The sequence below is a fragment of the Thunnus albacares genome, chromosome 12, assembly GCF_914725855.1.
Source record: "Thunnus albacares chromosome 12, fThuAlb1.1, whole genome shotgun sequence".
In the NCBI taxonomy this organism is placed as follows: domain Eukaryota; kingdom Metazoa; phylum Chordata; class Actinopteri; order Scombriformes; family Scombridae; genus Thunnus; species Thunnus albacares.
Genome location: NC_058117.1, coordinates 28,839,906 through 28,855,720, shown reverse-complemented (window position 1 = coordinate 28,855,720; position 15,815 = coordinate 28,839,906). Strand labels below are relative to the sequence as shown.

At 38.3% G+C, this 15,815-nt stretch overlaps 1 protein-coding gene across 1 annotated transcript in view; it reads right to left on the bottom strand.

Moving 5' to 3' along the window:
• The window catches only part of LOC122994324 (GTPase IMAP family member 8-like), an 83,862-nt gene that overhangs the window by 6,620 nt on the left and 61,427 nt on the right, over positions 1-15,815 (bottom strand). The window lies entirely within an intron of this gene.

Below are 15,815 nucleotides of genomic sequence, written 5' to 3'. Positions count from 1 at the left end.
TTTAATGTGTTGCTGCACATTTTCGTTTTAAAGGTAGAAGAGCAGATCTGATGCTGAAGTGAAGAGGTCAATTTAAGAGTCTGTCTGCCACAATGCCTCTTTATATAACTTCATACAAACCACACCCATAAAACACTTTTGACACCAAAGTACAATGTCATTCTTCCTTCATAAATAAAACAAGAGGAATAATTTGCTTAATGTACCATTATAACCACCATGATATCAAATGTGTGTTACAGACTTATTTAAATGCTGTGTTTATATGTTACATACAAGTTTTAATTGTTTTTTGCCATCACAAACACCCAAAAATGACAATGGAAAAATTATGCATTTTTATACACTGACAATTTTATAAAGACTAATTCAAATTTATTTATTACATTTAACATTGGTTAACTTTTTTCGATTTCCACTAAGTTTTCATATGTTTTAATTCAGTGCTTCACACAATCCAGTCCTTTGGCATTTTCAGGATTCCTTCTGTTAACTGTAAATGGACAAACTTGTTCCCCCTCCCATCAGCACTTACAAGAAATGCCACTCCTATGCTCACTGAATAATATCAGTAAACATGGATGCCCATGTCAACTGACAGCACATGCTTCTTGCACTAGATTATAAAACACTTTTGAGTTTCATTTGTTGCAGAAAATTTAAATAAATCAACAGATATTTACATACTTGAACTTCTTTGTAAATAGTTTAAATACTTTTTTGAGTGGTAAAGATGGGGTGAGGAGAGGAATTATAATGCGCAATCGGTACATAAAATATTGTGTTTAAATTTTGCACACCAGTAGCTTCATTTCCTGGAATTATCTGAAGATGTGGCTGTGAGTCAGACTATCGGCTCTGTGAAACTGAGATAATCTGGTCTGATTTCTGTCAAACTCCTCTTATCTCTTCACTGAAAGCACCATCTCCATCGATGGCAACAAAGAGATGTTCGCTGCAGTTCAGCAGCAGTGATGCTGTCTCTTTCTGTTCTGCCCACTGAAGGTCTGACTCTTAGTCTTTAACCTAAGTAGGACAGCCTACAAGATGAAAAATTAGTCTAATTGGTTCACTAGTTTCTAAACAAGGAACTCCATTTTTCAATCAGATTGTGTCAAATAGAATCTACGCATTCACCTATCTGTGTTGTCTAGGAATGCCCCCTCCCACCTTGGTAACCATAGCAATGCTGATTTACCCTTTATCAGAGAGATCTCTGCTTTCCCAAACATCACGGACAGCTGCATATCCAAGGAGAAGCAGTGTCTCTCTCTGCAAGACTTGATGTTGCTTACTCTGTGACCTCAAGGCCCAGGCTTGACCCAATGTAACCCAATTTGTAACTCCTAAAGATGGAAAATTCCATAACAGTGCCCACACAAGGTTATGTTTTATATTAATAAAAGTGTTCTGTCACAACAATCCCATTTGAATTGTGCCATTAATTACACATATGATGTTTGTCAATTTAAAAGGTAATGTTGCAAGTCAAGAAAGTCACAGTTTGTTATAAAACTGTTGAAGTATAAGACTGTGAAAATACGTAATTAGAAAGACTACATACCCAAAAGTGACGTCATACCTTTCTCTCTCCTCAAGCTACCCAGAGCTGCTGAAGATAACGTTAGTGTGATGCCCGTGTGTTTCTAACAGGATGTAGTTACACAAGCAACGGGTCTTGCTATTTCTTTTGCTTCCCAGCTGACAAAAGGACCAGGAGTCGCTGGATGAAACACATTGGGTAAGATACATTCGTGTGTGTAACATAGCTAAGTTAGCTAGTCATGTTGGTGTTGGTGACGTATATTGTGCGAGATGAGAGATGTTGATCACTGAGCGGTTTCACACAAAACTAAATGATACTTCAACAGTTTTACACCAAACTGACTTTCTTGACTTGCAACATTATCTTTTAAATTGACAGACATCATATGTATAATTCATGGCACAATTCAAACGGGATCAAAAAATCATTTGTCTCCCACCGTTGACTATCGTTTTTTCAAAATAAGGTCCCATGGTGGACAGTGGAGGGGGAGACACTTAGGCTCTCTATAGAAAGTCAAGTGCATTTTAACCCACAATCTGCACAGCAGAAGATACGTCACATCGACTGAGCCGCTGAGAGAGTACAGACCAATGACAGCACATCGACAGTGCAATGACGGAAGCCGCAAAGACAGATGGAAGTAGTACGTCCTAATTGTATCATACCGCATGCAACAGTATGCACTTTGTGGGCAGCTGCGGTACAGTACATATTAAAAGTAAAAAGCAGAAGTATGTGATTTTGATGAAAGAGAGAGATAAAGAAGGCCACACAGTCCCGCTCACACAATTTGATTGATGTGATCTCTGAGAGGTGCAGTGCAGAAACATAAATGTAAAAACAAAATGTAAACAGATTTGTGCATCAGAACTTTTTTCAGCGAGCTAACTGTATATAAAGTAGTTCAAACTAGCTCCACCTGCAGAAGCTGCAGCAGTAACATGCTGCTCTAACACTTATGCTTCAATATTGATAATGCAATTTATTTAACTTATTTAATGTGTCAGTCACAGGGGCCACTTTCTTGCAAAACAACGTTCACTTTTAACACTGAAAGAGATTTAGCTGATAATTTTTTTATTTCATTTTGAATGCAGGACTTTCACTTGCAATGGAATATTTTGACATTGTTGTATTGGTACTTTTACTTAAGTGAAGGATCAGAGTACTTCTTCCAAAACTGGAGTTCGGGTAAATGCTGCTTCTGCTATAAGAGCACATGAGTACACTGTTCACCTACAGATCTGAGAAGAAATTTAATACTAAATTTGATACTGAAAATCCCTTTTAACCCATTTATATAATCATAAACTTTTGAAAATATAAGAAGTATATTCAGCTGTTTGTCACCAGTTTATCATGTCTGTATTTGACCACCAGGTGTCATCGTTGGCTCAGTTTTTTTTTGTGATGATACTTATCTACTCCCACGTTGAAGAGTCTTTCTCACCCGAGTATCACCTTGTTTAATTTCCTGTTTGTTCAGTTCAATGTTTAGTCTTTCCATCCAAGTTTTTAGACATGTGGTTGAAAATTTACAAGTTAAAAATAGTTACCTATGATCAAAGCACATGATGAAATCTGAATGAAAATTGGTGAATATTAGTCACTTATTACAAGTACAGTATTTTACAACTTGCTACATAACATAAACTGGTTGGTGTTGAATACATAACTATAGTAACAAGTGTAACCAGCCCAGTCATGTATGAAACAAATCAATTTATACATTTAACCACCTCAGTTAACAACAGTGTTGTTATTCACTCTTTCCATAGTTTTCAAAACTGTTGCTTCATTTTAGTTTTGACTCTAAATCTGCTCATCATCATCTTATTTGTAGCAGTTGCCGTTTAACTGTTTTCTCTTCCTCTCTCTTGTTTGTCATACTTGTTACTCAGAATAGATCTTCATTATTTTTTTCATATTAAGACAAATTGTTTACTTATTAGTCCACTAATTCAATTATTTTTCCAGTGGGTTGGCGTGTAAGAATAATGTGAGAAGGGAAACAACCACTGAAAAAATGACTTCAGCTGTTTGATGACCCAATTGCTCTCCTCGGCTTCTTTTCTGGCCTGCTCTTCTTGTTCTTCCTTCAGTTTTTTCATTTTCTCATTGATTTCTTTTTCATGGTTTCCGCTGATTTAGTTTTTCTCTCAAAGTCAGCCAATGCCTCTCTGAGCTGTTGCTGATATTCTTCCTCTATTTCCTTCCTCAGTTTCTCCTGCTCTTTGCGGTTTTGCTCTTCTCTCTCTTTCAGGATTTGTTGTTTCTTCTCTTCTATCGCTCTCTCTGCCTTTTGGAACATTTCAGTGGTGTAGTAGCTTCCTCCATTCTGCTCATTTATATTTCTTATTTTATCGAGCAGCTCGCTGACCTGAGAACGATCCTCCAGCTCATTATTGAACACGTGGTACTGGTTGTTACATTTGGCCACAAGGTCCTGCAGATCTTTGCTGCCCTTCAAGAACTCTTCTGCACAGTCTGCTTTTCTTCCTCTGTGAATCTGCCCAGTTTGATGACGACCAGGAAGATATGAGGTCCAGGTGAAGCATGAGAAATGCTCTGGGCAATATCTTTAACCATTTCCTCTTCAGTGTTATTGGTGTCACACAGGCCCGGTGTGTCGATAACTGCAACCATTTGTCCATCCACCTCACCATAAGCCTTTTCACAGCGTTTTGTGAGCGGAGAATTCTGATTTAAAGCACTTTTGTCCCAGAATGGTGTTTCCTGTGGCGCTCTTCCCAACTCCAGTCTTCCCCACCAACACAATCCTGATCAGCTCATTATTGTTGAAGACTGTGGGAGGTGTACACCCAACAACTGAAAAAAGGGACAAACAATTAATGTTATGTGCATTCATGGAATGTGTTCAATTAGTCCACATTAGGGATGGATAACTATTACACAGTTTTAAGGTACATGAGTGTTTCATCTTTCTTTAAGATTCTTGGCCCAAAAGGCGCAAAGTTATTGTTTAAGGAGAATTCTAAGAACCATACTGGATTATTTGTAATATTTTAATATTTTTGACTTGATCTTTGATGTCTGAATCATTATGGTTCTAGTACCAAAAGACTCATCAAAACATCAAACTTATTCTGTAGGTACAATGTGTGAGTTTCAGTGTTTATGTTTGTGATATCAGAGAAAACTGTAGACACTGATGGTCCTTCCTCTAGGTGTAAAACACAGTGGATTCAACAACAACAACAAATACATTTTTAAAAGAATATTAAACTAAAAACTTAAACTAAAATGCTTTGAATATCAAACATGCACTGTAGGCTTGAAATGGGGCTCTGAACATTTTGTAGCTTGGAACTGTCCAAAAGTCAGTGCTGGTTTCTATTAATCAAAACAACTCCCCCGAAACGTAGATACATTGTGTTATAACAGGTATTCACATGAACAGTTTTTGAATGTAGGACTTTTTAACAAACTGTGTTTAGTGTGGTATTAATAGGTTAAAGATTTGAGTACTCTGTCTACAACCATCAAGGTGGCACAAAGGAGCCCCATGACTGAGTTTGCCTTGGGCCTTAAAATCACTAAATCTGCCCCTGCTGGGATCCTCACTGACACAGACTCTCTCCCACCCAGAGACACTGATGATTTTTACTTATTCTTTATTGTAAAATTTTGTTTATTTATTTATATCACCTGTATTTTATGGTAGTCACTTAGTAAAGATACATGCTTTTTCTCTTACCTTCTAATTTTTGATTGTTATGCACCACAACAAAAAGGCAAATTTCCTTTTACTTTGCAATAAACCTTTTTTCTGTTTCTGATATATATATATATATATATATATATATATATATATATATATATATATAAAATATATGGCTCATATCATATGACTCAGTGCATACGGTATATGGCTATACATGAAAAAATCAGAAACGGTCCTTTACATCCTTTATTGAGCAATAACAATAACAGTTGTCCATATACAGATACAACATCTGAATTACCTCAGAAATATCTCAATATCAGATTTTAATACACAATCATAACATTAATATTCATATCAATTTGAAACAGTAACATCTTTGTTCTTGTCTGTGACACTGCTGAATATGTTTTGGTTATCTTGCGCAATTATTAACACCCATGAGCTAAATGTATGATTATAAACTATGACTGAATATTTCAAAGCAGTCACAACAGTTAGTTAAATCTGCTGCACTCCAGTATCAGTAAGTCAGAATTTCTTATTCAAACCAGATCAGTTTTTATTTCATCCCAAATAATGAGGCCACCTTTTCACCTTTCAGGCCAGTTTAATATTGAATAATTCCCCTCAGCTGTCTGTCTGGCTTGCTTCTTGTACATTTCTTCCAGTTGTTTCATTTTCTCAGCCATTTCTCTTTCACGATCATCCCTCAATTGATTCTGCCTCTCTGTGTCAGCTTTCTGCTCCCTCATCTGTAGCTCATACTTTTCCTCTACTTCCTTCCTCAGTTCCTCCTGCTCTTTGCGCATTTGCTCTTCTTTCTCCTTAAGGATTCTTTGTTTCTCCTCTTCAATCACTCTCTCTGCGGCCTGGAACATTTCAGAGGTGTAATGATTTCCTCCGTTCTTCTCTGTTATAATTTTGATCTTCTTGAGCAGCTCACTGACCTGAGAATGATCCTTCACCTCATTATTTAACACATGGTACTGGCCGTTACATTTGGCAACAAGTTCCTTTAGTTCTTCGCTGTCGTTCAAGAACTCCTCAATAGTTTTCCCTTTGAGTTGGTCACCACCGGTAAAGAGAACCATGCTGTATTTATTGGCTTCCTCACCAAAGATCTTCTGAATCTTCTCTACCGTCTGCTTTTCTTCAAGATATGTGGTCCAGGAGAAGCATAAGGAATGCACTGGGAAATATCTGTAATTGTTTTCTTTTCAACAATCCTGGTGTCAAACAGGCCCGGAGTGTCAATAACAGCAATCTTTTGCCCATCCACCTCACCAAATTCCTTAGCAACTTGTACTGTCAAAGACTTAGGGGATAAACTTGATTTAAAGGACTGTTTTCTCAGAATGGTGTTTCCTGTGGCGCTCTTTCCCACCATCACAATCCTGATCATCCTGACAGGTTCTGTTGGGACGAAATGAACAAATATTTAACACTAGATATTCAAAATAGTACAACTACTATTGTCTAGAGGTCTTTCTTTCTTTAGTGTTATCATGGTTTTCACCTCATTTATTTCCTCATGTGTTCCTCGTGTCAACACGTATCGATGCAGCAGGAAAGTTCATCTGTGTCTGAGCCGTTGTTGTCCGTCTGTTTAAATACCTATGTGTATTGTCACGATTTGGTCAAATAATTAGACAATTTCATCCATCATTACTGCGATTACTTCATTCTGATAAATATTATGACTAACCATTATGACATGTATTTTTTAAAATATGTTGATGTACACAATAATAATCGGTCACATTGTAATCCTTTTATTTGTAATCTTTTGCATGTTTGTGCGCTGCTGTGCGTCCTGTGTGTAACAAGCAGAGTGTATGTTGTGCACCCACCTATTTAGGCACATATTACTGTCTTGATAAGGCGCCCTTAAAATAACAGTAAAGCACTGCGCCATTGACTTCAGACCAGGTTTTTCTTGGTCAATTGCGCAATCGCTCTCCACTGCCACAAGATAGCAACGCGCCAACAAATCACCTGACCACACCTCATTTTAAGACAAACATGCCCATGGGCACTCTGATGGGCACAAGTGCATTTACTATTTAAACAACATGGGCACTGGATGGGAAAATAACAGCTTAGTCTAAAACTAGTCTTAAACTAGCAAAGACACCTGCGTTGTGCTTGGCACCGCTTTGCGCCAGGCGCAAGATAAGAACCCTAGAGTTCCATCTGGAACATTTTGGCATTTCACCACTTAGCTACAGCATGTAGGTAGCATGCTTGTGGAAGTATGCTTGCTGGCTTAGCCAAGTTTACCTGGTTACCTTGGTTACCCATGCTCATGTAGCATTGCTGCCATCGTTATTATTAGAATATGCACAGTTATCTCTCTATTAAACGATCCCCCTCCTCTCTCTGTGACGGTCATGTTTGAATGACGCCATTCTGTACAGCTATAAACACATTTGATTTCCAATGTGTTCGGGCAACACGTCATAAGAACTATTTCTGAGCAATCATAAATCAGCATAAAACAGCTGTCAGAAGGTTTCCTGACTCCTTGTCAGGGTTGGGTTGCATTGTGCAGGGGAAAATGGGCTTAGGTGGACAGAATTTGGGCTGGTTTTCCATGAGTTGGGCAGGTTTTTAATTATATTACAAATGATTAAAAATATCTAAAAATCCAGAAGGGATGGAAGGTGTTGTTTGCATTACCATTATTTATTTGGCTCTCTGACAGCATGGGATTACGCATTTCTCTCTGTCTTTGGAGTGCATGTGTGCATGTGGGGATACACTTCAGTTTGGCATACCGTCAAGGCTTGTGTGGCAGTTTACCAAATTAGGTAAAACTTATTATTCTTGGTATTTGAGCTGTCCCTTTATTTATTCTTATTTTTAGGGCAGAGGTCATCAGAAATGGCAGAAACGGGTATAGAGTTTTATCGTTGCATTGTAGGATGTATTCTGTTGCCTTGTATCTGTGTTCTACTGCAATTGTGACCACTTAAATTGTTGTTTTATTATTATGCAATATTGAAGTATTGTGGTGAGTCACAATACTGTTGCTATGATTTATGTTTATGAATGTATTATTATTATTATTATTATTATTATTATTATTATTTAAATCAATTTGGGTGGATTTTGAGCACTTACTGGGCTGGAAAACATCAAACCAATCTGACAACATGCTCTCAACTCACATCTTGCTAAGGATGCCGAAACTCCTCAAAGTAACATGCAATTCAACACAATATTAAACAGTGAAACAGAGTTATCACAGTGATATTTCAAAGGAAAAAATAAAGAGGAAAAGTAAAGCAATCATTGTAAAAGTCACAAAAGTAATATGCTTTTCAGCTTCTCTCCCTCAAAACTACACAGTTACTAAAATGTTCCTGTAGCATCGATTGTTAGATGGGAGCACCGACCCTCTTCCCCCTCAAACTCCCAAAACAGAAATGAGAATGATGTTAAAACTATATTCAAGGAGGAGTGAGAGTCAATTAGCAGCCTATAAGAGAGGAAAACTGCTTTCAGGACAGAGGGAGAGAGGAAGCCTACCTCACTTGAGTAAATAAACTGAGTTGCTTTTTAGTGACTGGTTAAGTGAGCAGTTCATGTCAGAAAAGCAGAGGAAAATGCTGGGAAATGATTGCAGTTATAGAAATCATCAACCTCCTTAATATCATATGGTGAAAAGTACATTTACTCAAGTATTATGCTTGCAGATATGAGGTAAATGTACTTTACTTTAATATTTCCATTTAATATAAAATTATACTTCCTCTTCACTTCTACTTGGATGATTCAGTTTCTTCTATTTCAGAGGGAAACACTGTACTTGTCATTCTACTACATTTATCTGACAGCTAGTTGCTGGTTACTTTACAGATTAAGTATTTACACATTAACATATAATCAGCAAATAAAATATGATGCATTATTATAGATTGAAACTATCCAGCAGTTTGAAAAGCAGCTAAAATAAGCTCCCCCTTGCACAGACATTAAGTTAATGTAGGTACATTGTGTTATAATACTTCTGCATTTTTACTTTTTACTTTAAACATTACAAATTGTCCAAGTTAGGGCTTCCCGCATTCTTCTTTACCTTTGAGTTGGTCATCATGGGTAAAGAAAACCTTGCTTGATTTGTCTGCTTCCATGCTGAAGATTTTGTGAATCGCCTGCTTTTCTTCCCTTGTGTGTGTCTGCCCAGTCAGATGATGACAGGAAAGTGAAGTTAAGTCTGTAAGCAAGGCTTCTTTGTAGACAGACTTCATGCAACAAACCACACCTACAAATCAATGCTGACATTAAAGAGCATTGAACCCTATGATGTAATAAGTTCTGTTACATTGGGGGTGTTTTGTAAATTAAATAATCATTTACATACTTGATCCCTTTATTATCATTCATATTAAATCCTGTCCTGTTTTACATACAACAAATGAAATCTGCTTTTACTTTAAATTCCATGATATGATGGTTTGTTTAGAGATACATTAAAAATGGTTTAAATGTAGGTTTTTACAACCAGACACCCCCACAAAGATCAATATTTTAGTGTTACACTTCATTGACAGTTTACAATTAGTTTGTACCTTCAGCAGTGAGCTGATCCTTTTTCCTCATTTTGCTGTGTATTAACTGCTGTTAAGTCAGTGTAGCACTGAATTGTTTCCAAACATAAACTTGCTTCAGCATTTTGCTCAACTGTGTTTGAGCTGACACTCTCCTCTTAACTAGTTAACTTTGTGAATTTCTTTTCCCACAAAGTTCTCACTCTTACATGTTTAATTCAACATTGTGGAACATTGTGATTCACACACATGTTTGTATCGTTTTATTTTTAGCATAGCTTGAATATCCAGTCCTCCCAGATGTTCAGAGCTCACTCAGATAAACAGCCCACCCTGTTCACTTGTCCCATCTGCATTTACAAGAAATGGCACATTTTCTTTTAATTGCCAATGTGCACATATAGGGTGCAGCCGGCCTCATCAACAAGTCCCAGGACCCAAGGGCGGACTTTACCATTTGGCAAGGTAGACTAATGCCTTTGGCCCCCCACTAATCGGGGCCCCAAACAGCCATAGATTTATTATGATGTTTATGAAACTGTGGTGGCAGTTTCTGTAATAAAAGACTCACAAACCAGAGAATATCTTTCTGGGTTTAATATCACACTTGAAAGTGGGTACAATACCAACAACAGAAACAGATCTGAACAGTCCATTATTATAATCTCAACAAGGTACAGTTGGCTTCCTCTTCAGTCTCTACACACACTGTTCACTATTGTTCTTTCAACAAACAGGTGCTGCTGTCTCCTGTTATCCATGCAAAGTAGTTTCACCATACACAAGGTCACAGAACATCACCAAAATATAAGTGTAGGTAAAGTATCAGAATAAGATATAAACATAATTTAAGTTTACATGTATTTTTCCATTATAGAAACATATAAAATTATGTCACTATTCTAACTCATTATACCCTGAAATTACTTACAAAAGGCCCCCAAAGCACTTTTTTAAAAATTAAGTTTTTTTAGGTGTCAATGTAGGACCCAAATGTAGTGGAGTCTAAATATAAAGTAGCATAAAATGAAAATATTCAAGTAGCCTAAAGTACAAGTAGCCTACCTCACTTGAGTAAATGAATTAACTTACTTTTCACTGACTGGTGTAATGGGAAATTGCTGATCACTCAATAAACACACAAAGAGAGCATTGTTAGGTTATGAAATAATGTAATCAAATAATACAATCAGAAGTATAATGCATCATAGTTCTGGAGACAAAGATACATACCGCCTAGCTATCTTTTCTTTGTCTGAAAAGTTGGCACTTAACCAGTCCCTTAAATACTACTTGTACAGAATTTAAGACATCTGTTTACTAACCTTACAGGTCAGCAACCAACCCTCAGATAGAAACACAAGTCCAAAGTTCAATTCTTCATGACCATATATGACAGTACATAAGCATGCACCAAGTAGCATCACAAAATAACATTACTACTATATTAAATTAAGGACAAACCACACTATCCTTAGCTTATCAGATTTACACATAACATCTACATAACTATGGTTTATCATATCACTGCCTCAGGTAAAAGTACAACAGAATAAATCTAACTGTTAAACACACAACTGCCTCATCTTACACAGCAAGGAACTAAGTTTAGAACAGACATAGCACAGAGGAATTTAGAACATGTGTGAAACACAAACTAACACTAAACTGAACTTAAACAGTATCTGAAACATGTATGATATATTCAAGAAATACATCAAATGATAACCTACTATTCAGTTTTCTTTCACACGGGGTCAGTGAGCAGTTCATGTCAGTGAAGCAGGAAAAACCTAAACAGTGATTACAGTTATGCAAATCATCAACCTCTAAAAGTAACCAAGTACATTTACTCAAGTATTATGCTTGCAGTTATGAGATACATGTACTATACTTTAATATTTCCATTTAATGCAAATGTATACTTCTACTCCACTTCTACTAAGATGGGTCAGTTTCTTTTATTTCAGAGGGAAACACTGTACTTGTCATTCTACTACATTTATCTGACAGCTAGTTGCTGGTTACTTTACGGATTGAGATTTTTCATACAAAATAAATGATCAATAAATAAAATTTGATGCAGTGTTATAGATTAAACTATCCAGCAGTACAAAAAGCAGCTAAAATGAGCTAATATATAAGTATTATATATATTAGCTCATAGCTATAAGTATTATAATACTTATTTACTTTTACCTAAGTACATTTTTTAATGCAGGACTTTTTAACAGACAATGTTTAGTTTGGTATTAATAATTTAAAGTTTTGAGCTTTTTCTACCATTGTAATACCAACATTTTCAATCAGAGAACGGTACGAAAAAGCCCTATGACTGAGTTTACCTTTAGGGCCTTTCAAGGACCTTTCAAGGTCCATGATGCTGCCGGCCTACTTCAGTATGAGTGAAACTGCAAATTCGAGAGTCATACCGGCTCGGAGGTTGCCCAGGTCAACAGGGTCCACATCAGGTGTTGGGGAACCGGGACACCCTGATGAGAAATGGGCTACTGGAACAAGACATAGATGGAGCAGGGCAGAGAACAGGGATCTGTTGGAATGCTACTATACAAGTAACCCCGATGAGAGGGGCTACATGTAGAGGTTGTGGGATATATGGATGCTTCGAAACCCAACATCTAAACTGACAAAGAAACAACTACTGGCTCAGTGTTCCAACATCCGCAAACGGCAACCGCTATCACAACTAGAGATTGATGAGGTACAACTAACATGCTACGGCAAGGGGGAGCCAGGACGACAGGTCAGAGGGGACATATCATCATCCTCCCCACACTCTGAGATTGGGGACCAACAAGCCCTTACAACCTGAACACAAGGGCAACTGACCTATCATGACTAAGCTGGACACCTGGCACCCCCATAGCCGATTACCAAGGCTAAGTGACAAAGTACCCTCTGAAAGTCTGCTAGGATCTACAGCAACTACATCGGAATGTCATTCAGACTAGAGAGGGGAGATGATCAGAACGGAGGGGGTTGAACTACCAGAAGGCAGCATTGCAGATGTTCAGGACAGCTACAAATACATTGGGATCCCGCAGGCAAATGGGAACTTTGAGGAGGCTGCAAGGAAGTCAGTCACAGCCAAATACCTACACAGAGTAAGGCAGGTCCTGAAAAGTCGGCTGAATGGGAAGAACAAGATACGAGCCATCAACACGTACGCCCTGCCAGTCATCAGCTACCCCGCTGGTATAGTAAGCTGGCCAAAGGAGGAGATAGAGGCCACTGATATCAAGACAAGAAAGATCCTCACAATGCATGGAGGGTTTCATCCCCAGTCCAGCACTCTGAGACTGTACACTAAGCGGAACGAGGGAGGCCGAAGACCGGTGAGCATCAGAGCCACTGTCCAGGACGAAACAATCAACATCCAGGAATACATCAGGAAGATGGCCCCCAAAGATGAGCTGCTAAGTGAATACCTCAGGCACCAGAAACCCAATGATGCAGAGGAGGAGGTACCATCATGGACGGATAAGCCCCTAAACGGCATGTACCGGCTGATATCAAGAAATCCTACCGGTGGCTGGAAAAGGCTGGACTGAAGGACAGCACAGAGGCACTGATCATGGCAGCACAAGAACAGGCACTCAATACAAGATCAACAGAGGTGGGGATCTACCACACCAGACAGGACCCCAGGTGCAGGCTGTGAAAAGATGCTCCTGAGACAGTTCAGCACATAATAGCAGGGTGTAAGATACAGGCAGGAACAGGGTACATGGAATGCCATAACCAAGTGGCTGGCATAGTGTACAGGAACATCTGCACTGAGTATGGGTTGGGGGTCCCAAGGTCACAATGGAAGACACCTCCTAAGGTGGTTGAGAATGACCAAGCCAAGACAATGACAAACTGGTAATGGCTAACCAACCGGACATCATGTTGATTGACAAGCAACAGAAGAAGGCAGTAGTGATAGACGTAGCAATCCCAAGCGACAGCAACATCAAGAAGAAGGAACACGAGAAGATCAAAAAATACCAAGGGCTGAAAGAGGAGCTAAAAAAGATGTGGGGAGTAAAGGCAACAGTGGTGCCAGTGGTAATTGGAGCACTGGGGGCTGTGACCTACAAACTGGGAGAGTGGCTCCAGCAGATTCCAGGTACAACACCTGAGATCTCTGTCCAGAAGAGCACAGTCCTAGGAACAGCTAAGATACTGCGCAGAACCCTCAAATTCCCAGAACTCTGGTAGAGGACCCGAGCTTGAGGAAGACACACCACCACCCCCCATGGGAGGGGGTGAGAGGGAGATTTGTTTTTTTTTTTTGGCTTGTCTATATGGCTCATAATATATGACTCATTGTATGCAGTATATGTCGTGAGTGCTGCATTAAGATATACGTGAAAAAATGTGAAACTGTCCTTTAAATCCTTTATTGAGCAATAACAGTTGTCCATATAGAGATCGTACATCTGAATTACTTCAGAAAAGGATAACTCAATTAATATCAGATTTAATAAACAATCATAATATTCATATTCACATCAGTTCAGCACATTAACATCTTTGTTCTTGTCTGTGACACTGCTGAATATGTTTTGGTTATCTTGTGCAATTATTAACACCCAAGAGCTAAATGTCATGATTATAAACTGTGACTAGCACAGCTTGAATATCCTCCTGGAAGTTCAGAGTTCCTTCAGATAAACAGTCCACCCTGTTCACTTCTCCCATCTGCATTTACAAGAAATGACACATATTGTTTTATTTGCAAATGTGTGAGTATAGGGTGTGGCCAACCTTTCCAACTGGATTTTCTACTCTGTGTTCACAACATAATAAATGAACATGGGCTCTGCAAACCCAGTCAACACATGTTTGTTCTTGTCTGTGACAGTGCTGCAACATTTTTTGGTGTAATAACTTCCTCCATTCTTCTCTGGCATATTTCTGATCTTCTTGAGCAGCTCAGTCACCTGAGAACGATCCTCCACCTCATTATTGAACATGTGATACAGGCCTTTACATTTGGCCACAAGTTCCTGCAGGTCCTCACTGTCCTTCAAGAACTCCTCAATGGGTTTTTCTTTGAGCAGGTCACCATGGGTAAAGAGAACCAAGCTGTATTTGTTGGCATCCTCTTCCAAAATTTCCTGAATCGTCTGCACAGTCTTCTTTTTTTCCTCTGTGAATCTGCCCAGTCTGACCTCACCAAAAGCCTTATCGCAGAGTGTAGTCAAAGATTTAAGGGAGAACTCAGATTTAAAGCACTGTTTTCCCAAAATGGTGTTTCCTGTAATGCTCTTCCCAACTCCAGTCTTCCCCACCATCACAATCCTGAGCACCTCGTTATTGTATCTGGTAGGTTCTGAGAGAGAGAGAGGAAATCATTGTATCATCTACAGTTTATGGTTATTCCTGTGGAGGGAGCCATTGTACAATGTCAGTTAATTTCCTACACTATATTTAATGACCATGTCAGGCATAAATCAAGGGACCTGCACCAAAAAGATGAAAAATCTCTGTTGCTTCAAGGTCACAGTTTGATGCTCCTCCAACTTTCCCACAATGTAATTTATTCCCTCTTGTAGTTTTGAAAAAAATAAATCTGGCCTTGGGAAACACATCATTATTTCAATAACATACTGCCTCAACTGTGACGTTGTGTCTTTTAGATGGATTATAAAATTATCATGTGACCCACTCAAACCCCACAAATGGCAATATTTGCCAATTTTATCTTTTCAATTACTACAGCTGGAATAAAAAATGATTTTGCCAAGTTTTATTGGATTTTATCTTTGTTCTGAAGGATTTTCCAAAAGCATTGAGTCAAGAGCAACTGGACTTGTTTGTAGATTCTTGAAGGTGTTTCAACTCTCATCCAAAAGGTTTTTTTCATTTCTGACCCAAGTCAGTCAGAACAGAAGTAGTGAAATGTCTTCAAGTCCAGTTGCTCTTGACTCAACTCTTTTCTTTTTACAATGACCTGGATGACTAAGAATTTTCTGAGAAAAATACATTAAAAATAAATGAATATATAGTAATAACC